The sequence below is a fragment of the Anneissia japonica genome, unplaced genomic scaffold (genome assembly GCF_011630105.1).
Source record: "Anneissia japonica isolate Jap-2015-1 unplaced genomic scaffold, ASM1163010v1 scaffold287727_len1644234_cov201, whole genome shotgun sequence".
Classification (NCBI taxonomy): Eukaryota; Metazoa; Echinodermata; class Crinoidea; order Comatulida; family Comatulidae; genus Anneissia; species Anneissia japonica.
The window spans coordinates 536,621-562,390 of NW_022713615.1; the positions used below are offsets into that span (position 1 = coordinate 536,621).

Genomic DNA, 25,770 nt, shown 5'->3' on the forward strand with positions numbered 1-25,770 from the left:
CATATCCACATATTGGCCAAGCCCGTAGGCAGGATATCTAAAGGGGGTGGGGGGGTCTAATATTTCACAAAAGGGCACCACACTCACCTCCTTCCCATCATAGTTGGGGAAATTTTAAGGATAAAACACCTCAGTTGTCTACAAGTGGAACTTGCTAAAACGTTAAATTTCAAATGTTTTTATTTAAATTCAAAACTTTCATACAAAGGACACTTTTTACTAATAACTTATAAGGGCATTTCTTAAAAGGTGGCTCTTTGTGAACCCCTCGAACCCCTCCTGGCTGCAGGCTTGTTTGGCAGCTCACATTGTTACATAAAAGTTTTGTTACTTTTTCTTGTATCAGGAGGTACTTGGGTTGGGGAAGGGAGTATTTATGCAGACATGCTCCCCTAAATACCCCAGTAGATATTCCACTAGATTCATTTTGTTATCAGTGTTCCCCTTCCTCATCAACCATTTCCAGGGAGAATTCATTATCTGCATATATTCGGAAACTATCTTTTACATCTCCCTGTGTATATGATGTTAATAATTATAGTCATTGATAAAGTACATGTGTGTTGAGTCGTGTCTGTTTTCCTTAATCTTCATTCATTTATGGAGCATCGTAGTCATGTACAGGTTAATTGTATGTATGGCACTTAGAAAGTATCCGGTTGGAGTCAATTTTGAAATGGTGAATATCCTTACTATAGATGACAATTTTGTATTATAATATTACTATTTGCTACTATGATTGAAAATAGGATTATTCTGTATTGAATGCTACTCTAATCTTATTTGGTATTTGACTTGTTTTTTTAAATAATTGTACAGTTATTAAAACAGTTTAAAGATACTTTCCTTATATATTTGAGTACAGTATATAATTAGATTGAATACTTTTTTTTAAACCCTTTACTGTCCTGTAGTATGCGTTTTATTTTACTTTTTAATTTTTTAGATGTATATGTCTTTGGATTAAGTTTAGTTAAGGGGGAGGCTAATTGTTAGCAACTAGTCATGACGACTATGTGGCTATCTGGTCTTCCCAGATTGTATACTAAACTTTCGTAAATAAAAATAAATAAAATGTTAGTAGTTTATTTAAATGACAACTTAAATCCTATCTGAGGTACCTGTTTTTTCTATTTTATTTGCATTGATTTTGAATATTGTTTTTTCTGTATTTTTTGGGGATTTGTTTATTATAATTACTATTATTTATTGAACAGTTTATTGCAGTTGCTTTGTATAAATGGATAATGGCAACCCAGACCCTGTGGCTAGGGGGACGTGAATACAATAAATACCAAACAAAATGAGTCAATTAAAATAAATAAATATTTATGGACAAAAACATATGTACCATGCATGTGTGCCAATACTATTGCTCATGGTTACCATACTCACTCTGCAACTTTTTCAAGTTTCAACAAAACGTAGACTGGCGATAGTGATAATAATAAAAATGCCCCAATCACTTGGCAGAATTGGGCTTTAAAAGAGCATTGGTTATTTTGTTTCTAAAAAAAAATTACAGTAAGATGTCCATTTTACGTACCCCTTGGTACCAAGGGGTGTTCGTAAATTGAAAAATTCGTAAACTAGATCGGGTGTCAGTTTCCTAGGCCTAGCTATCCTCTGCCATTGAGCGCCGATAGGCTGACGGCAGCCAGGATTAGCACAAACCATTAGTGCAGCAGCGTGGTCTATCGCGCTAGAGCGTAGCTGAATTTACCTTCAATAAAAACCAAATTATAGCAATTGCTGGCACTCTTTTACCTAACAAGATATTATTTTAACTCTTATTAAAACATCTGTATGTTTTATGGAACTTTCTATCATGTTCTTTCAAGTTTTTAGATCGCCAAATTGACCCCAACACTCTTGTTTATTGATTGTCATCGTAAACATGTGTACGCAATCCGACAACACTTGCGTTGGTAGCTCGTTCTGGTTATGTGTATTAAATTAATATAGTGATTATTATATCAGAAATGGAAGAAAAGATCGAACTATTAATAAATATATTCAACAAACTTGTTTTTATTAAGAAAAATATACATTAACACTTTGTAAAACTTTCGCAATCAGACTTTTTTATGTTATTAATTGGTTGATGATGATGTCATCAGGAGCAAAATTGACGTTTGAAAATGGATGTTTTACTGTATTTGAATTTGCTGGGGGCCCCTTGAGGCCCGGGGGCCCCATGGCTTTAGCCAGTGGAAGCTCATAGGCGTTACGCCACTGGCTATACTCCTGGGAGAAGAGGTACAACCGTATGTGAAGTGCTTTGCCCAAGTACAAACAAAATGCATAGCAAGGGTTTCAAACCCCCATCCTCGAGGCCAAGAGCTGAAATCGCAATTGTGGCACCAATGAACCCCATGTTTGTGTTTCATTTAGATATATTGTATCATTCAAAATAACTGCAACTACTAAAATATATACATTTATTCTAATTTAATTAACAAATTTGTACATTAAACTTTTTTTTGGCAGATGATGATAATTTTAGTATTATGAGGATTGTTGAGAAAATAATTATGAATATACAAAATAAAAAATTAATTTAAAAAATTTCATTTAGTTTTGTTGTCCAATTTTAAAAAGGAAAAGCAGAGTGGAAACAATTCATTGCATTTTAAAAATATAAAAAATATAAATAATTGTACACACATTCATAATGAAAAATAAAATATGGCATTCAAATACATTAAAATGTGAAAGAAGAATTTAGATTTAAAATTTTTGATTTTGGTATAGATAGCAAAGGGTAATAATATATTAGTGTTAGAGAAATGGGACAGAAAATGAGAAATAAAACTGATTTGAAAAAAAATGTATCAAATTGAAACTTCGATTATTTCAAAATTGAAGTTAAAATGCCAGTTCGTTTACAGAGACATATATCTTGCATTTCTAACGCATTATTCATCATCACTTTTGTCACAGGTCGTAACGCATGCCATTGATTTTACGATGATTCAACCGGTATCATGTTTTACATCAATGATTTAGAATGAGTTAAGTTAGGATAGAACTATGCTGTAGGATGAGGATTTAATGAGAAAAAAAAAACAGCACAAAGGAAGGAGAATTGTTATGTGTACAATAACTTGTGTTCAAGATTTCATTAAAACATGTTATCTTTTATGTTTAACAAAATATGAAAGAATTAATATCTTTGCAGATTATTATGCTATGTTTCATCGGAGGGCTGAAATTAATAGAGCACTATCTTTTGAAAAAGACATTTAGGCCATTGGTCATATGTACAACATCGTTTATGTGCATGTTAAAGAACACAGTAAACTCTTCAGAAAAGAGTAGGGGATTGTCTCCAAGTGTACTAGCCAATTCACCACCAGAAAGATCCCTCTAGAAATGTCTTCAGACATTCATGGATCACCTTTACTAAATTTTACACTGAAGGAAACCAATTCAATCTAATGCACTTTATCCTTCGAGCAGAAACATACTGTAGGCCTACACTAACAATAGAATTAAACCAGGGACCTAATATTACCTTGTATATGTTGGCCATTGAAAGTAACTTATAGTGAAGGATATTTTAGATTGGATAATTTCAATAATGATGTTTGATCTTTATAATTTATGATTCAAATTACATAAAGTTACAATTGTATGAAGTGGCACTTGTTGCTAGGTGACAGGGCTATTTATTCAACGTTAGTATTGATCTGAAAATCTTATTAATTACGTAAAATATTATTATGTAGGCTGTTAGTGGAAGTCAATCTTTGTGATGAGGAAGCCTACAAGGTATTTTTCTAGCCTTCATGTATTAGGAGGTATTGTAAAATCTTGTACAATATTTAGAATATGGTGGAATAAAATAAATAGGATTATAGGTAGTAAATCATAATCAGAATAAAAGTCATGAAAATTGTCTTCCTTGTTACAAGTATATAAATATAAAAAAAGTATAAAAAAGACCGTCAAAACTTAAATTAAAATATACAATGGCACAGAATTGCACAAAATGATATGTAGGTATATATACACAGGTAGAGGCCTAGTCTCATCATGAAATTGCCTTGTTTTTGAGCCAGTTTGCACATGGTATAAATATTCATTTGACATAATTTATATTATATCGTCGCAATGTATGTAGATCACCATGATGATGACTTCACAACACTTGGGGAATTTCTAACTTGTCTGAACATGCTTATTATCTTTCATTTAAGTTTTATTTGGCTATTTCTGTGTTAGGCCTGGAATAATTTTGTTTCCCGCTAGATATACGGTGTATTATAAATACTTATTATTACGGCATTAATATTATTATTATATTACTATTATAAAGACATTCTGTATTAATGCAAACTGTATTACACAATAAACTATTGATGTAAACTGAGATACCGATTTCATCTTAAATTTGATTAACATGTAACAGCAATGTGAACTCCATATCACAAAGGCACCAAGAAGAAACCTTATGCAATACTTAATTATCTTTCAATGAGATATGTTGGTTTTGAATTGGCTCAATTTCAGGCATAATTACAAAATGCTTATAGATTGTTTTTTAACTTTGGATTTATATAGCGTTGCCACAACCTCGAGGCGCTTTACAACAACAGAGAAGAAAAACCAAAACAAATGCAAATGTACCAACAAAATTATTATCAAATATTTGGTTTTAGTTGTATGTATGTTTCCATAAATCTTTGATATTGTGACTCAAATTCTTTATTATCTAATATATATATATATCTTAATTCTGCTAATCACCTCCGCGTAACTCACTTATCTCCACTGAAACCGCTGGCAGAAATGTGCTCATCTTCCGTACACTGGGGTTTCTATATGTCACGAACACGATAGCCTACTTTTCTAGGCTGTATATTGGATGGCAATGAAAAAAAAACAGCAAAAAAACAACCAAAATGTGTACTTTGATGGCCATGTTTTGCGAGTGGTTTACGTCACATAAAAACTACAACTTCCAATCACTTTTCTACTGTAGTGTTTCGCATCAACAAAATATCGTGCCAGGCTGCCAAACAAAACAGTCTCATCACCTGAGGGCATGTTTCGTGAGTTTCTTATGTCACCATCCCTTCAATTTTTTACCGCAGTGCTTAGATCTACAAATTATCGTGCAAGATTTTACACTATTAGGTCTACTACTGGGATGAGAAATGTGTGTTTTCGACGCCAGGGCCTTCAACACCCGAGGGCGAAATGACCCACACCTAATATTTTCTAATAAGAAGAGGCTATAAATTATTCATGGGGTTGTGTTAAGATAGTGAAACTGAAGATTAGGGTCAAGTCAGCTCCACCAACCAACACCTAAAATTTACATAAATCCATCGGAACATTATCCACAGCCTATTTTGTTGGTTATAGGCTTATTTACTTACTTCAATAAAAAATGTTAATCTCATGCCCAATTGTACAGTATATGTTGCATTTTCACATGCAGGAGAGTACAGTACTCCAATGTATTATCAAAATGGAAAATTCCTCACAGTTCGGCAGACACTTGTGCAAAACATTATCTACAAAGAGGTCCTTTAGAAAAAATAATGTCAAGGTAACTATAACATCCTCAATGATTGCCTCCTCAACTTCCGATAACATTTAACTATATGCCTCGCCACCTTTTCACTCTCATTTAACACTGTGTGGAGCACGGGTGTATGCTAGTTTTTTTATTTTTTTATAAATGTATACAAGCAATATCTTTATTGCATTTTGACAATATTGAAGATTGCCAACCATATGTTATACAATCAATATTTCATGCTTTTTCAAAGGTATGATTGTTTCTGACAGAATTATGATTGCTTTTATTTGATTGGTGCTCACTATGTTTTTTCATGTGATTACTTTGATTTCATTTGTCAACTCCTTATTTTGTTATGAAGTAGATTTGTCTGATTAGTAATTAGATCTTAACCAATTGATTGTAATTGAATTGTCTTGTATTATTTGTATTGATTACTCTAAAATCTTATTAATTCATTTATTCAAGAAATCTGTTTATGTTGTATGGTATTATTAACTGCTTTTGACAAATGATATACCAGGAAACGCTGCTAGCATGTACTGTATATCAGCTTCGGGAATAAAATACATAAACAATATTTTAAAAGGTATACCTTCCAAGTTGTTTGCTATAAATAATAATATAATATAAATAACAATTCTTTATTTGTCCTTTCAAATAGGAAATTGGAAACTTAGGCTGTGGTCCACACCATCCAACTTCACATCGGTAACGGATACATACAGAAACAAACATAGTCCTTAGCTTGTGGGTTACTTGAGGATCAGACTCCATTTAAAATGCTGGCTGGGTTTAAACCGGAGTCTATAGTACAAGAAGTAGGGAAAATACCTCTCGGCCAAATGCTCAATTCAGCTATCAAATACGATTAACTTTTTTTTAAAATAAACTAATCTGTTTGCCATGGATGTGAAGCCTCTCATATCCACATTCCTACTGTGTTTCTGAGAAGCTTCAATTATGCAATGCGATCTAGATTAGTCATAATATTTTGAATTCATCAAAGTTAATAAGAAAGAACACATCACTGTAATACAAGTCCTTCCAAATGGAAAAAGACAAAGTCACTCAAAAAGACTTTATTCTCTAAGCTCTGTTACTAAATGTTCCAATCTTCATTCTAGAATGAATTATTACAATAATAAGTGGGTTGCCTTATTAGGACAGAACCGTAATATACATACTTTTGATATGGATGCATCTCTCTCGGTATCTTTAATCTATCGTGCTATGCTTCCTCTCCATATAGTACCTTTCCTACCAGCCTTTGAGCATTTATATTTTTTCATCTCCCATAGATATCCTATCTGCAGTAGATCTGAACATGATCAGAACAATAAAATATAAACGGTGATGATCAAGTAGCAAGTCTCTCCAAAGAAACAAAAAACTATTTTTGCTGGTATATATATTTTACTATGGAAATCCTTACCAAGATATAAAATACAAGATACTTTATTGCCCAAGTAACAAGTGATACATGAAGATTCTTTTCCCACTGACAAAAAACAGTATAATATGACAAAAACTTAAATTGCACATAAATAAACTTCAAATATACACTTAAATGATACTTAAAAAATCAATGAGCAAGGTATCAATATACATTATACCAGTCAGTTTCATGATCTGTGCAAAGAAGAACAGTATTATTTGTGCGTATGTTAATTGGTGAAGAATATATTTTCTTGTTTCAGCTTCCAATTGAAAGCTAATACAACTTACACCTAGCACTATATACAAACTAAAGCAATTTAAATATTGAATTTTGAAGCTCAGTCAGAGAGTATGCCTATTCTCTGTCTGACTTTAAGGCCAGGCACACACAATTCCCAGAGCACCACTATGTGAGAAGGCGTGTGGGATGGATTGTTTTCAACAACAATCTAGCAAACATAGGGCTGAGATATCTTTGTTGGTCAATGGTTAGCTGACTGTTGGCCAACACTGTTTTTTCCCAGCAGAAGTCACCATATAATTCCTTATTGCACATGCTTATCACCATCCATTCGTAATGACACTGGCTACCTAATGACTCAAGAATAAAAAATAATTTAAATGCCATGCTAATAAACCCTCTGGCTTACTAGTACTACTCAAAGTAATTGAATTTTGGTTAATTAGCATAATACCCTATCAAATCCTCATAAAGCCCATGATTTGACTGAAGCTTGTAACATAAATATTTTTAGTCATTAAAGGGCTACCAAGCCATTTTTTACATCTATTAAATCCTATAATTTGTGATTGAGCCATAAAATCTAGGAAAGGGCCATCAAAAATCCAATTATAACATTGAAAAGCTCTTGTATAATAAAAATCAAGTAAGTTTTTAGCATCCAAGGGGGCACAAGTTGTAACAAGTCATTTAAAAAAAATGGATTTACTGATATTTTTTTTCTAAAAACATTCTTAAATTGATGAACTAGAAATTTAACTGGAAAGTTAAATTCCAATAGGAACAGTCCATTTAAAAGTTTTATTAAACTCATGGAGTTCTATAATAAATACTTGTGCTTATTTCTTGGTACTTCCAAGCAAGTCTGCTAAGAATGATATAAACAATATTATTTACATTTGAGGCATGATTGAGTAATTTAACATTATATTGGCAGTTAATTCTATTGAAACAATATATGCAAAAATGACATTTTAAAGATTACATACTCCGGTATCTGAAAATACCAATAACTTGAATTTTAATTTTTGCTACACCTTAGTCACAACATGCCTCATTGGTTAATTACTAAGGACAATTCTCTAATTTTCAATTTCAAACTTCAATATTAAATTAAGCAATGCATTCATTTTTATTCATAATGCTTATTAATTCAATGCAGGCAATATATCTCTTAAGTTATAATAATATAATTTATAAGAAATAATTGGAAAAATAAGATACTGTAGTATATACTGGAAGGTAATTAACTAGGGAAAAATGACATGGTAACATAACAGTGGTTGTGAAGAGTCATGGTTTGTCCTACTTTGATGTATGCTTTTGATTCAGTATGAAATAGCTACAAAGCTGTTCGGCGTGTGTTATATCAGACAAAATCCTTTACCTCTTGTACAAATTCATTACAAATTAAACAGATAAGGCCAGAGAAACTGAGATGCGTCACTGTTCAATTAAACTTGAGATTTGCAGAGGCATCCTCTCATGTGATCAAGTGATAGATGTGGGGTGAGTCCATTCAGCGAGTGTATCTAGATATAAAATGAGGATTTGCACTTCATTCAATCGCAGAATTATGTACGGTATCAAAGAGTATAAATAGAGAGAGAGAGCCAACTATGCGCTCTAAATACGTCACTCCCATAGTTACGGTGGAAGTCGCCATCGTCGCTATGTAGTGTGCCACTATGTGTGAGTTGACATAAAGTGCTCCCGCTTCGATAGTAAGAAAAATAAGGAAATTTACCGTCCTCTACAAATGTATTTTGAAACAGAAATACAAATTAACAAAACATTCACGGTGTATTATTGGGAAATCCATTAGTAGCGGGCGTCCTACGCTGACTGCGTATGGCGTATTGTTTCTTGTTTACGCTCTCAATTTTGTAGTTGGCTCTCTTGTTCTATTTATACTCTTTGACAGTATATAAAGAATGATCAGGATGTTGATATTTTCAGTAGACAACTGTATGAATTCCAGCCCTGTGTTTATTATGTAACACTGCTATTAGATTTAAGGAGTGCATGTTGAGCGTGCTAATGCTCTCTCTGTTTATCACAGATATATGTCATGTATTTAATGCCTACTGAACCTGGGAAAAGTGAGCGTGTATCCTATTATGTTACTTTTTATTACTTCCAATCTACTGTAATCCCAATACTTCTCTGATATCAACTTCCATGCCACTAGCATTCCTAGAGTCATTTTCATTTTAATGTTCAAGATGGAGGATGTTAATTGGAGTGTTTTTCACCCACAAAATCTTGATAGTGAAATGCGATCATTTCTCTTTACGTCAGCAATTCATAGCAATATATAATTACAGTTCGGGTAAAAAAACTTTGTTGATTTACTTCTATTTATAAACAATGCTCTGCATTAAGGAAAAATTACCAAGGAGTAAATTAAAGAAAGGATCATCAATGGCACAGTCACATTGTGAAGAATACCTATTTTAAGGAATAAATTGTGTTAGCGACAAAAATGTTGATTTGAATGTCATTTTGTCTATAATTTTGGTGACTCTAATAGTAATCCCATGGGCTACTAATAGAATAGTGGGTTATTATAGATTAGCTTCTAGGATAGGTTACTATTAGGGAGGAGTAATGGGTTATTATTAGAAGTTTTACCATTCAACTGCCTACAAGTTAACTCATCCCTATTCCTTTAGTTATTAGCATAATTACTGTATGGTCATCCTCCACTTACAGTTAAGTAATTAATATGCATATAACTTTTTGTTTCATCATGATACCAATTAACTCAATATTATTCGACAATCCAGCTGCAATATGCATATATATTGTTTACTAATTTTGGGTGAAATAAGTAAATATACAAATAATAACATTACGGTATTAAATTGATATTTATTCATATTTATACTGGAAAAAAAATCAAGAAAAGTTTAAGAGGGAAACCTACGCCTCATACACCCGTAGCACTTTTTGAAGAATGGAAACAACCTAACCCATCATTGTAATGGAACTGCAGTTTCATGGTTATACTAATAGCCACAATTGTGCGTTCATTCCAAATAAAGACAGGGAGTATACAAAAACATTGTGATGTTATTTAGGTCAATTCATGACTGTAAAAGCTTTTAACACCTCAGAGTACATGGCCCGTGTTCGATATTATATTCATTATCATTTGTAAGTTTGAGGATTGAACAGTAAGTAAAATAAACAGTTTGTTAAGTGATTAACCAAGAAACTCTCATTACAGCTGTTCCAAGCTATTTGGCAAAGTGCCAAGTTTTAACATTAATGTGCTTCCAAGTTCTGCAAGACGGTTGCACGATGTAATTAGCGTGTCAGTGCCTTCACGGCAATCTGTCCACTCTCGCTAATTTTCGCATTATTGTAGTCTGAAACCCGGTCCCTCTGGGCTTAGAGGGTATTGATCCACCAGTCACAGAATCCACCAGAACCAACACACGTGTAAAATGAACGTTGTTGATGGTATGGTCTGATGTATGGAAGTTGGATGATTATGTTGCCCTTAATGCATATTATTTTCCGAATGTGCTAAGACAGGAAAGAGTAGTTGATGCATTGGAATGATAATAAACTATCGCTCTGTGTTAAATGTTCCAACTGTACCAGTGATTAGTAGGTGCTACGTGATCTTCATTAACTATTGACTAAATTTCATTGATTGATTGGTATGCAAAATATGTTAATTTATTAATGTAAGACCATGTTTCCGCAGCACTTATTATCTGTTAAATTATTGGAAAGCAGCCATCTTGTTATTTTTTGCTGCAGAAACGAGTCCCAAATTATCCGTTAAATTTTCGTATGAAAATCAGATAGTTAAATAACCTTTGACGGATGTCAAATCATGGTCATGAAAAGAATTATTCTGGGTAGTTAGTTTCTAAAGAAACTAGTAGTTAGTAGGCCTAGGTAGGGGCCTAGGACTAATATTTTAAATTTGGAGGGAATTTTAAGATACTTTAATAATAATAATAATTCTGGATTTATATAGCGCCTCCCGTTGACACAACCTCGAAGCGCTTGAACATTATTACCCCCGGATCACTGGATCAAGCACACTCAAGCCCCATAGGGGAATTCCATAATGTTGCAGCTGTATTCAGTGCAGGCTGTGTTTGAACCTACCAGGTACCCACTTGTACTCCTAGGTAGAGAGAGACAACCGTAGATAAAGTGCCTTGCCCAAGGACACAAGCGACTTGCACAGCGAGAGTTTTGAACCCCCGACCTCGAGGTTGGGAGTCCAAACCACAACCGATGCGCCAACCACTTTATAGGAGAAATTACAAATTTTGCGGAAACATGGCATAAGATATTAAAAAAAAACACCTGAAAAATTCTACATGATTCCAAACATTCTCAAAAGAAGTATGTATACATATTAATAGCTAAGGCTGGTTTAAAAGCCACATCTTTGTGAAGAAAAATAAAGGGAAGGAAAGTGGAGGGGAAAGTGGAGAGGAATTACATCAGAACATGGTTTTAAAAAGTAATTTAGCCTCATTAATATTTTTTTTGTTGGCATTTATAATTCAATTAGATGCATATTCATTCTTTGAAAACGCTTCAGCCTGAGTAAACAAGTCTATAAGACACATGCGGTAGCTCAAAAGAACACCTGGGTTAAGTCAGGCGTGTCATTTATTGGTCAGTGAATGGTCAGTGTATTGTCAGTGAAACTGAATTATGGATACCACTGAACAATCAACACCTGATAATTAAAGAATGCTAATAGATGAATGAAAGAATGGTTTGATGAATAAGTTTAGGTCAAATGCTAGTCAGACTTAAGTTTAATAAAAATAATAAATGCATTAAAGCGAACACCAGCACAGTATTATTATCCTAGTGTGTGAGGTGACTGATGCAATGACAGTTATGGAAAACTTATGAATAATGTATGAACAACCTGGGAATATGAATAATTCATAAGAGAAAACCTTGAAGCAATAGTTTCTTGTTGATGAAAATGATTTCCCTCAATTAAACAATCCCTGTTAATTATATAATTATTATTATAATATTTCTTATAATTTATAATATTTTATTGTTATTATTATTGTTTATTTTGTTATTTTTTATTATTATTTTATCATTATTTATAATATAACTATATTAAAACAATTAGTTTCACTGTGTGCTCAAAAATGTCATATAATACAAAATGTTCAATTAGTGGACACATTTATACGTAATTTTATCTTGATAAAAATTTACGGCATCTGTTTACAAAGTCTTACATCAACAGAAATTTCAATGGTAACGACTAGTAAATGCTATAGAGTGCCTCCTAACAAAATGATTAACTACGTTGCATATATACTTCTGTAGCGCATTTTTTGGTATATAAATCGTTATTTTCCCGAGCTTCTTTAAAAGGTGAGTTGGATTAGATATGTCAATTCTATCCACTTCAGACAGTTTACATGTACAGTATTTACTCATTGCAACTTCAGAATGATTTAATGTCGATGGTGCACTTGATGAAATGCCTTTCGTGTCGATACGTAAACGAGAATAAAGCTGAATGGCACGCTCTCAAGTCTATTACAGTACAACTCCATACTGGTAGTTTAATACCAGAGTGCATGTATGTTTATGCTAAATTCGGGTAATTAACGTGTTGTAATATTCCTCGGCTGTTGGCATGTGTGGACTGTACATCCAATAACCATAAAGTTTTCTCGTGTACTGTTAACGAGAAACGTGATGTAATAGTATCGTGTAGTGTATGTATTTTAGAGTGTAAATTGTGCCCTGAGTTTATCGTGTTGATATTTTAGCTCAATGCCTTTCTTTGATGTGAACCATGGGAAAAATGTTAGAATTGTCAGGCAACCATGACGACAGGATGCTAAATTTAGATCAGCTTCATAATCATATTTTGGCATCTATCATACTCCAGTGTGAAATTTACCTCCCCCCTCCCCTTCCCATTTAGGCAGCACTAAATTTAGTACAATGTTACTATTGCTGTACTATTACAGGAATATAATTCATAATAATAATAGTAAAGTAACGCTTCAACAATGCATGATCAATAACGAATTTAGGTGCGCTTCTCACAATATGTTTATAAATGATGTTAAAAAACCTCCAAAATCGCCTATAGGCAAATTTTTACAATGTGAAGGACTGGAATTATTTCATTAGTTTTTTGTACTGTAATATAAAAGGAATACTACACTGCCCTATATTCACTTATTTTATACTGTGTAACTGCATTAATAAACTGAAGTGTACATACAATCAAAGAGTAAAGAACTGCAAGAGGTCCTACTCTCTGGATTTCATTGGAGTGCAATTCCTATCTCAAAAAAGTACTATCACAAACTAGAGGGCAGTTTTCAAAATAATGTAAAAGGCTTTCATAAATATGGTGCCCCCCCCCCCCATATTTGTGGTAGTAATTTTTTTAATGTTCCATTGCATTCATACAAAATCAGGGCAGTCAGAATTTTGCAATTCTATACTGTTTGATACAATATGAATTTTAAGTCCAGGAGCTCATTAACCGTTAGAATTCCACTGAATGAGCAGCAGTTTAACACTTTAACATCAATTTAATTCATTAATTTCTAAGCTGCCTCAACATGCACACCTTGAGTTATTTATCAATCAATCATGCTGAGTCTAGAGTATTAAAGAGATTCTACTGAGGTGTTTGGAATAACCGTATGAAACATAATAAGTCGATCCTTGTCAAACTCATCCCTAAGTCATATCTTGCCCCTTAATTCGGCACCATATCGGATTTAAGATACCTTCTCTTGCTCCACCAATTATCACCCGCAGTAGGGAGCCTTCGATTGCATGGCGACGGTAGAATGTAATGTCATGACTTTACGTGACGTCATACGATGACTTTACGTGACGTAAAGTCATCTGAGTATGCAAGAACATTGAGTTCTCGCGGTGACATGGATTCTAGGATGCAATTTAGTCAAATCTATGTTGTGCAGAGGATGTAGGATGATCACACATAAGTGAATCGGTTGTAGCGTCACGTCGTCGCGGAAAACGAAAGCTCCCTATTCAAGATCTGGACAGGTTGCGTTTGGCCATTTGCTATTTTTGAGATCCGCAAGCTCTTCTATTTTGTAAGTAGCAGGATGTCGTACTAAGCTAAAAATTATCCTGTTGAAGTCTGTGGCGCATATTTTTGTTGAAATGGATTCGTGACCTGAAGTAGTGTACGTGCCTTTAGTTTTCCTTTCCTTGCTATGTTTTTGCTTTCTTCTTCCATAAAGGAGCAAACTTAAATACGGTTTGGTGAATATACAATTAAACAACTTTGTTTTAATAATACTAACAGCTTTTTTGCTTATGTTTTGTTGAACTGATATTGCATATAGGTAGAGACCTCGTTTATATTTGCTATATAATGTCAGAACATTATTATTGTCCGTCCAGATTTTGATACTTTTTGTTATCTAAAAAGAGTTGTTTATTAGAAAATTCTATGACATGTATGCACAAAGATGGTTAGAATTAGAAGGTCTTTGAAGTTCAGAGCTTGTTAATTAAACTTGTTAACGTGTTGTATATCACGTTCAGTGATAGATTGTTATAAGACATTAATTTCTTTCTCATTAGTGAGATCTGTTCTCAATGAAAACTAACAACTTTACAGTGCTGGATTTACCATACAATTTATCTTGGCATTTTAAGCTCAGAAGAAAATCGATTTGGAAAGATTTATGAATATTATTGTTAATGATACTGGGGAGGATTGCATATTGTTAAAACAAAGATTACCAAATTTGAAAAAGTGTCCTTAAAACCATTAAGTATTTTTAGTACATTATCAGAGAAAGATAGATGGGTAAAAAGTCAATGTCTTATGAATACACTGCTATATTATATCTAATGAGAAAAAAAAATTCTATTAGCAAAGAATTTTTATGCCTGTTTGCCTTTTAAAAATCAATGAAAACCGCCAAGATTTGCGTATAAATAAATAAAAAGAAATGATTACATAAATAAAGGGAAATTAAAATAAAGGCAGGGGCGGATCCAGAAAAATGGATCTGTGGCTGAAAGGCAAATGAAAAGAAGAGAAAATAAAAGAAAAGAAAAAGAAAAAAAAAGGAAAATTCAAAAAAAGGAAATTAGTAAGAAATAAAAATATAAAGAAAACTTGTAGTTACTGCAAAATAAAAATGAATTTATATTTTGGTTAGACCGGATTAGATGTAATTAGTCAAGATTTGTGTATTAAAGCCCTACTCCTAAACCAGATGAGATATTTAAATCTAGTTTAAATAGTACAATTAATTATTCAGGGATTGTATTCATGTTGCTAAGTTTTCCATAAATCTGCCAGCTTTTAAATACCTAAGATGAGACTTTATTTATACCTTTATTTAAAACTATTTGCTTAATAAGAAAACAAAATTTCATTTTTTTTCCGCTCTCCTCTGATGATCTTTAAAAAAATAAGTTTGTGAAATAAGGTATTCAAAAGACTCGTCTAATGTACAAGAAAGTGTTATATCCAACATCCTGATAAGTAGCCCCTTTTAATTGGTTTTCAATAGCGGAGGGATCATTATGATTCTGTTGCAAGGTGGCCGTGACCAACAAATTAATAAAAACTTGTAAGCGAGTGATTTATGTATCAAATTTGCTGTAACTGTGTCCTGTATACAGTTGTTTGGGTCGTCGTGTAAACATTGATAATGTTTAGGAGTCGAGTTTCAATATTTATTACTGCCTATTTTTAAAGCGGTATTTTCTCAAGTTTACATTTATTTTGAATCTACATTTTGAAAAGGCCTATAGATAATGATGATAATGATAGAGAAGATAAAAACAAAGCTAACCGTTATCATAATTCTTTTGTACCATACTTTATAAGAAGTTTTAATAGCAGCCAGTAAATGTGAAATTTAAACATATTGAATGAGCTGAAGTAATTTAATCTATTGTACTTACAAAAACATTTTAAAGTATATCGTTTAGTTGTTGTGTTTTAATGTTTTTTCTGCGATGTATTTCTGCACATGCTATAATTTCCTTTAAACAAAATGAAGGAATCTGCTCTGATCTCTGATGACAATGATGATAATAAAAATAATGATGATAATGATTATAGTAATGATAATAATATTAATATCTATTTGGCAAATATGAAGATACAAAATAGTTTGTCTGGATAGAGAATGGTTGAATTCTCCAACAGAATCTGATGATGACGTCAAATGATGATATGGATGACAAATGATGATTGTGACAAATGAAGATGATGAACAATGGTGATTATTACTAACGATGATGATTAGCAATAGCAGAAATCTTCAAAATGCAAGTTTCCTTTAAGAACCACCAAGTGCCTAGTGTTTGAATCCATACTGAGCCAATGCATTTTCTACCTAATAATAACATATGGCATTCCAAGACGAACATTTGCCACGAAAGAGAAACTAATGTGGGTGGATCAAAATATTTATCTGTTTTCTTTCTCTCCTCACATGTAAGTGGAACTTGTTGAGAGCTGAACGGTATTCTATGATCGATACAGCAATACATTAAGATGTTGTTATTAAGCTCGACTAAAAATAGCAGTGAAATTGATGAGCTTTGCCAGAATGAAGTAGTTAAATCTATCGTGCTTCAGTTGGTAAAGTCGTCTTCTTATGAATGAATTAGCGTAACCTTCTCATTCCTGAGTATTTTGCCCTTTAAGATACATAATGCTGTAGAAATTTGTAAAAGCTTGTTACTATAAGAAAATTCTAGTACTCTATATACTAAATGCTTGTGGAAAGCTAATAATAGGCGTAGTAGAACTCAAATATTTCAATTGCTTACTATCTATATGTAAGTTATTTGTTTTCAATTGGAAATTAGAGCAGAAAATATATTTTCTTTCAATGCAATAAATTTAGGGAAAAAATGCCAAAATTTCTGCAATTTTTAAGAAAGTTTATGTCTGCAGCAGCTCCTTTTTCTATCTTCTTGCTGAGTTTCTCAAACAATCTATGGTCTTAATTAGTGACTGTACTGGTCTGTGTAAAGTCATGTAAACTTCCGAACAGATAGTTAAAGACAAATTTTAGTGCCACAAAAATACTTTTAAGTAAATCAGGAGAAGCTGGATTGTTTTGATTTGTCTTTTTGGAAGTTGTTTCAAGATGAGCACTACAACAACAATTAAATTTAGTTTTTAAATGTTCTTTTTTCAGATTTTACAGTAGTAATTACAAGGCATATTTACAGTTCTACATTGCTTTTATATGTATCCATATTGCTAATCAGTTTCATCAGTTTTTCCCAAGGGCAGAAAGGTAGCATGGCACTTCAAAACAAGCTACTTTTTGAATTAGAAACATTTCATTTCTTAGGCACGAGCGCCAAGGATATGCCAATAAGTGAACTTAATCACTGTCCTACGTGGCATATCCATTTAACAACAGGGGACTTAACGGGCCAGTACACCAGGGTAACCCCCTACTCTTTTTGAATGATGTACTGGGTTCTTTAAAGTGCACGCGAGCCAAATGCGAACACTGGGCCTACGGTTTAAAGTCCTTATCCGAGAAGACTTGTTCCACCACCGGAACCATTGGCGAGTGAGCCGTTCGAACCAGCGCCGATATTAGAGCTGAAGGTTATAGTGCCCCTGACTTAACCCCTCAGTCAATCAACTCGCCAAACACCAAGGAACAGTTAACTGTTCCCTTTAAACACCACCCCCTCTCCCACAACTCCCTACCCAGATTTTTCTCTTGATCTGTCCCTGTCCTGTGAAAATTGTGATAGTATTACTGTACTGTGTATTTTACAAGTGCTATGAAGGATTATTATTAAGTTTAGTTTTAATTATAGATTCAATTGTTGGATACCTTTGTGGTCAAAGTCCATAACTGGGAATATGACTAAATGTTTCTTTCCTGGCATCCCTGATGTCGTTTAAGTTCATTTAATTCTGCTCAAAACATTTAGATCCTTCTAATACATTTGATAGCATATTTATTCACAGTGTTTCCATTTATTTATGTAACCAATTTTCCCAATTATCAAGAATCTTGTATTATCTCCTTCCATTAATCAAAGATGACTTCTATAGCAAGTCTTATTGACAAAAATAACACTTGAAAGAGGATAGTCAGAGTTTTTTTTTTTTCGATCGATATCTGGGAATCAATTTGGCTGAAAAAGCAGATTAATTTAAGGTTGCCAAGTAACGTGCATCAAAATTTAATATAATAATATTTGTGGCCGAGTTAATGTGATTTGTTGAATTGAATAGTATATCATTATTTCAACTGAAATTCAAATTTTTATGATATCCAATTAAATTTACTCAACCTGCAAAAAGTTAGATACTGAGAATGGTAATGTGATGGAGAGAAGTTAAGATATAGAGAGAGATTATGGGAATATTAATAGGGTTCGTATTATGTTTCCAGCTTACCAGAACTCTACATTTGTCAGCATTTCCCTTGACTGCTACCTCCTGAGTGCCCCCACCCCTCATGCTCTGGTCCTAGCATGGCCCAGACTCCTACAACTGCTTCTCTTTTTCCCCTGTTCACTTGTGTGCCTCATGCTCTGGTCCTAATATTCCCCAGACGACCTTTGACTGCACCACCTCCCCATCACATGCTCACTTCTTGTGTGCCTTATACCCTGGTCTTACCGTGCCCTGGACTGTACCTCCCTATCTATCTTATGTGCCTTGTACCTGGGTCTTAGCATGAACTGGTCTGTACGGTATCTACCTATTAACTGCTCACCTCCTGTGGGCCTGTACTCTAGTACAAGCATGCCCCAAACTACCTTTGGTTGTACCTCTCTATATCACCATCTCACCTCGTGTAAACTATCCCCTGGTCCGGGCATGCCCTAGAATATCCTTGACTGCCCCTCCCCTTGTTCACCTGCCTGCCCCATGCTCTGATCCTATTAAACAGATTTGTAACATATGTTTTTTTGTTATAATGGTAAAATATATAGAGACTGCTTTAGTATGATTGGATGAATAGTGAAAATGACTTTTACACTGATAATATTCATTGAAAAAAGATTGACAGATAATTAAATGCCTTATTCTAACCTAATTTCCATCTTAATTATTTAATGGGTGTCTTTTGAAAGTCTGTCAGATTTTAGAGCTTACTTGATGTACTTTAGAGAATGATTACATTGTGTATTACTCAACTTTTGACTCTTATTGTTATCCCTATTATTTCATTAAAAATATAAGGTACCAAAGAATAGAACATTACTACTTTTAATAAAGTTAAGTATGACTTTTGTGTTCCTCTTCTCTATTCATCATGGTTTTGGTGTGCGTCAGCATTTGTAGTGTGTGTTGGGGAGGGGAGGGACGTGAGATGATGTGTTTTTTTTTTATCAAAAGAACACTTAATATTAATGAGATATTTTTATTAATTTGGTAATTTAAGCAGAGTTTTATTTGTAGAAGAATTTCATGTTTTTTAAAAAGTGCTTCTGTTGAGTCTTGTTGCTGTTTTATTCTTTGGTTTAGGATAAACAAAAGTTGAAATTATGAGTTTTATTCATTTCTCTTCAATGCCTGTATGAAGAAACATCATCTCTGTTTATTCATTGAAATAAATTCAGGTCAGATGAATAAAGGAAATGTAACTGTGACCCATGGATTTAAAATAAGTAATCCCATCCTGTGTCATCCTTTACAAGCTAAGAAGCTAACCCAGTCAAGGAATTCCTTCGGACCCAGCATATGCTTTGATGCTAGAAGCCTGCCTCTGGGATGTGGGAGGAACAAAACTGAACTGAACTGAAGCATAAAATGCTTTCAGAAATATAATATATAATTTATTCAAAAGAAATTAGTATAATCAATTTTTGAAGCATACTGTAACAGTTTTACCTTGTTAATTGTCATACAAATACAGAGAAAATGTCATAAATGAATAAATGTCTTTAAAATATAATTATTATCGACATCCTCAAAGCTCATCTTCACTCAAAATCGAGTGCAACATTCTCAATATGAATAATTGCTGTTATTAATTTCTACAAGCTTCCTTGTGGGTAAAAATTTTACAAATAAAATCAATATTTACCCACTATTATCATGACAACAGATATGCTGTAGTTATGATGATAGTAATATCCTGTAATGTAAAATAAATGTGAGCCTGGGAAAAATAATGTCAGTTCATGGAATAATGAGACTTTTAATATGCTTAAATTTTCAACATTGATTGACAATGCCACAGGATTATTACAAGCTTTTATCGTACTGAGTACAGGTACCTCATTTAAAAATAGATTATGTAGAGCATGGTACATTTTTATAATGTGCCTTATAATATGGACATTGTTATTCTAAACTAACTGAGGTTTATCCTTTTATCTTTCAGACAGCAGGTATTGCAGTGGAATAATCAGCACATTGCTGTGTTGAACATCTTAAGCGGTAGGGACTATTTCAGATCCAAAAATAACTTGTTCCATAACCCTGTTTCCATTCACATCGTGTTGATCATTTCATAGTTTTTTCATCATACATTCAAATTTAACCAGCAACTTCTTGGAGCTAAAAGTATTTCATTTGCTTTGATCATCTTGCTTTCTTCCTGAAATATAAAACACACTCTTTATCTCCTTAACTTGTTTGCATCTTTACCTAAAAGGTTTTCGATTGGTGTGATTTATGCAGGAGGGAAGTCTAAAGATCTGTGTTCGCGAGATTTATGCATTTGCACTGAAATTCACCTAGCGTATTAACAAAATTGTCGGACTTAATTACCATCCAATAGGATAAGTTTGTTGTTGGATTAAAAAACGGATTGATTCTCAGCCCTGGATAGAATAAAAAATATCTTGTCAGTACAAATCAGTATTTTTTTTATACCATACTGAGATATCAGGTAAGTTATATATTTTCATGAGTTTGTATATGGATGTTTAACATCATCCTTATCATTATCATCATCATTGTAATAGTATTATCAACTTCATTGTCATTTTTGCCTAATAATAGTAATAATAATAATCATGTGCTGTATTGATCTGAATAAATGCCCAAGATTTTTATTGTTAGAGGGGTTTTTGAGGGGGTGGTTGTTCGAGGGAGGCATTTATTAGAAACAAATATAATTCTACTAAGTACAATATTAATATAATGTGTTGAGAATGATGTTAATTCTATTAGTTTTAATTTCAACCATTCAAAGAGGGGGGGTGGGTGGTGCGTTTATTCGAAGAAGAAATAAACAACCCAGGGCATTTATTCCAAATGAGGCTCTGGAGGGATGGGGAGGGGGGAATATTCATTCAAAGTGGGGCATTTATTCAAATTAATTGGTAATACACTACTATTACACTGTAATGCATTTTACAAATTTATTCAAGATACTCATAAAGTTTTCCGAAACAGCTATGACATTTTACTTTATAATTATTGGTATCATATTTATTTGTGACATTTGATGCATGGTTAAGTCATCCATATATAGGTGGAAAGTGAAAGATAAAAGCTACCTTATGGTGAACCTTGTGCAATGATTACAAATACTTAGTCAATATCATCTTCTTGTACGTTCCTAGCGTTTGAAATTTCATATATTTGATACAAAGAACCTAGGAAGTACTTATTGAACTTTAAACCATATGAATAATAAATTTCTTTATACAATTGAGTACATTTTTAGAACAGAAAGATCATTATTGTAATATGGTGCTTAAATGTGTTTATTTTATTATTGTTATTATTATTGTTATTATTGTTATTGTTATTATTGTAATCATTATTATAAAATAAAACAATATATAAAATGAAATGTCGAGACATTCTCAACCAACAACAGTACTTTTCAGAGCTATCTATGTTTTGTACCATAGGCATTAATATATATTATTACTTTGCCATGCAAACCTTCAAATGATATTTTAATATAATATAATGTTATTATGATTATTATAGTAATAGTATTACAATATTGATTCTCTTTTATTATGTAAATATGATTATTTCCTCTATTTAATCTTCTCTTCATCAAGCAATCATTTTAAAATTACCCCTGGTAATGAAGAATTTGCAAAATTGATTTATAACTCCAAATCAATAAAACTAATGAGCTAATAATTTATTCCTAATTGCTAAAGGATTTCTATTAGAGGCTATCTAATTAGACAGTTCATTACTGAGAAAAAAAAATCTATTATATTTACTCTATTTGTATTGATGCATTAAATTGAGAGGCCCAGTTCCATTACATTGCTTGTCACCTCAATGCACTTGCTGTAATAATAAGGTAACTATAATTTCTGTCAGTGTTCAGTAAGCTAAAGCTCTTTGGGTTCATATAACTTGTACTCATTGGTAAACAGAATTTTCCAAGAAAAATCTAAATTTCTTATACAGAATACATATTGATTTCTTCATAATCTAAGTGGTTGTCTTTGTTAATATTTGCCCTTTTTGATATATTTATGAAGATATTCAAGAAACTTTACTTATCACAAATAAACTGAATTACGATAAATCTACAATATTGATACATCCAAATATACGTTGAATACAAGTAAAATATGGTAACATTAAAAATATAAAACATTTTAAAAAATACATAATTACTTGAATAATTTCTAAGTCATTCTTATTCTACATGCCAAATTGTTGTGTTTTCCATTAATTAACAATCTGTAAGTCGAATTCTACTTAAGTCGAACAATTTTTCAATGGCATTTTGGATTCGACTTAAGCAAGTTCAACTGTATATTTTAACCTCAAGTAAATTTTTGAAATTGATTTTACTATGTTATTAGCTACTTGATTATACTGTGCCTTACATCTCTCTTGTGACAACCCCTTAAGTCCTTGCCTAATAATTCATCTTTTCTCTGCTGATGAATGAGAGTAACCTGTCTTTCAGACCATTCAACTGCTAGATTACTAGAGCAAAGTAGTTTCTGTCATCTGGAATTATTGTATTAATTATATTATTCCAACTTTTGTAATTTCTGTATTTGTATTTGCTAGTACTGTACCACCTCACTGCATTTAAAAAAAACTTTGTACAGACTGAGAGTGAAAGACATTTGTGGTAATATAATTTTATTTGATTAGCCATGGATTTGCCAATTATTCAAGTCAACAATGTTCGGTTACACTGTCTTGCGCCGTATGCTTGCTTCTGAAGTATCGTAGGTGGCGCAGCGGCATAGTGCTTGGTTACCAGTCAAGAAGTCTGGGTTGCAAGTCTGAAAATGGTTACTTGTTTGTGTCTTTGAGCAGAGCACTTCATCTGCATTGCTTCTCTCCATCCAGGAGTTAAATGGGGACTGGTTGGATAATGCTATAATGCTGAATACGTTTGCAACTGTAGGCAAAACTCTATTTAAGCATGTGAACCACTGAGTGGTAATACTGTGTATTGCACACCTATACATTTATGAACTATGGAATCTGCAACTTAGAAATGTATAATAACAATTAGTATATTATAAGGTATAATTTATGTTTTATAATCTCTGTTGAATAGGTTAACTATACTCTTGTCAGAGTTTGGTTAAACATGGTCAGTTGTGTTGATAATAATAATATTACAGTAATAATAAAATTGTATATACCGCACAATTCTCGAGAAAAATTACGCTCATGGCGCTTGTTTTACAGTCAGATGATAAAAGACTGACAGACAAAAATATGATTTTTATCTGTCAGGCTGAACTGACAATGTCTGATTAAACTTTATGCAGCAACATATATTGTCTGATTATCCAACAGAGATGTATTTCAGTTTATTTTATCAGCGTACGAAACAATCATACAGTATCAAAGCCTAACTGAATATTGTTGAGTCGGACAGAAAAAAATGTGATAGCACACGCCAAGCCTCAGTCGTATAATTATAATCGAGAAAATACCTTCAAGTGAAAATGATTCAGAACTAGCGACCTTTACCCCTCCATTTCATGTCTTGAATAATAAATTTAGAACAAAGATTTCACTAGCTAATAGATTTGATCAATAGAGGGCAGTGTTTACTATAATATAACTGTTCTTTTTAAAAATTTATTATCGGATTGATTTCATACAACGTATATGGTTGATATGAGCTGATTATTCAAGCCAAGGGTTCTTTTTTTAATTGGTTGACATTGAATGGATCTTCGGATTGGAGGTTCGTGGCTTTCTATTCCAGCATTGGCATAGCTACGGGCAGTGCAGCCAGTGCAAAGCACTGGGGCCCATAAATAGACCTAAAAATAATAATTAGAATATTTTCAAACTTAATTTTGAAGAAAAAAACGGGCAGCAGGACCCTCAATAATATTCAGTACTTAGAGGAATATTTATTGATTACTGTGTTCAATGGTTTATTCAAGGCCGGTGCCCAGCCCAACCCCCCTATTTTTTCAAAATTATAAAAAAATGGGGGAAAAGGAAATTATATTCATTATATTATAAGTTTGAGAGTACCATTTCTGGCCATCTAGGTGCTATAATCATAAATGTTCTTACCTCAGCCCCAACTATGGTGAGGATGAGGTGGCCTTCCTCCTCCACCTGTGAAAATCCCTCCCTGGCCCCTCTATTTGAATTCCCTGGTCCGCCACTACAATTGTTTAATTTGAAGTGCCACCAATTTTTTTCTATTTTTTTTAAATTGGCTTAGAACAGCTGTTGAGACCGATTATGCCCCTCTTAATATAGTTACGAATCCGATTATCAATTTGGAGTAGGGGGTAAAAATTGAGAAACCCTGCTGAATGTCATCTTTGTTAAATGTGGTAACTAATTAAAGATATAGGAAATGAGGTAATGTATACATTGAGTCATGATTTACTGACTATATTGTAGTTTATTATCTGTTTGTTTTTTGTTTAATTTTATTGACATATAAATATAACATTCAGAAAGCAACATCCATCATTAGATTATGAATGAATGAAAATTCACAGACCGACATAAGTGTTAAAGATAAAAAAAATAAATTATCTCCTAAGCTTTCAAATGATTAAACCATGGAAGAAAATACAATATAATAAAAGTTGAATTAAGTTCATAAGATTATAACAAACAGGCTTTACAGTTTAAATCTAAATTTATATTCAAAAAAGCTTACAGAATATAATTATAAAAATATATTTTGATTATCGGAATAGTTTAAATTACTGTCTGTTTAAATCCAGACATATCCCCAAATATGTAATTCATATTTTTGTATTCATTCTCTCTTTTGACTGGATGGTACATATTGAAAAGTTAGGGATAATTGAAATAAGGGAGTTAAGATAAATATGAACTAGTTACTAGATTATATTCAATAATGCAACGAAATTTATAGTACAGTATTCTTGTTAAAGCACAACTTGCCACCAGCGCAATTACAAAAAAAAAAAAAAAAAATTTACACTATAATATCCCAGCTTTTACAGTTTGCAAGTACATATATAATCTGTGGTTCATGTGTTTTGCTCTAATTCTACTATAAGTGTTAATATGAGCATGGAGATATAAGATAGATATTCCTACGTGTAATTGCTGAGTTACAGCACATTAAACTGCAACACCTTCATGGTAAGACGGACGGCTTTATGATGC

The 25,770-nt window shown here is 32.7% G+C and overlaps 1 protein-coding gene across 3 annotated transcripts in view; it reads left to right on the top strand.

Annotated features, from left to right (window-relative positions):
- Positions 1-25,770, top strand: part of LOC117108629 (synapsin-2-like) — a 50,482-nt gene that overhangs the window by 16,103 nt on the left and 8,609 nt on the right. Inside the window, exons 1-2 of one of the 3 annotated variants that reach the window (XM_033250719.1) lie at positions 20,579-20,634; positions 20,852-21,088. The gene's annotated coding sequence lies outside the window, so the exon portion shown is untranslated. The other 2 variants (XM_033250721.1, XM_033250720.1) reach the window with 2 other exon arrangements.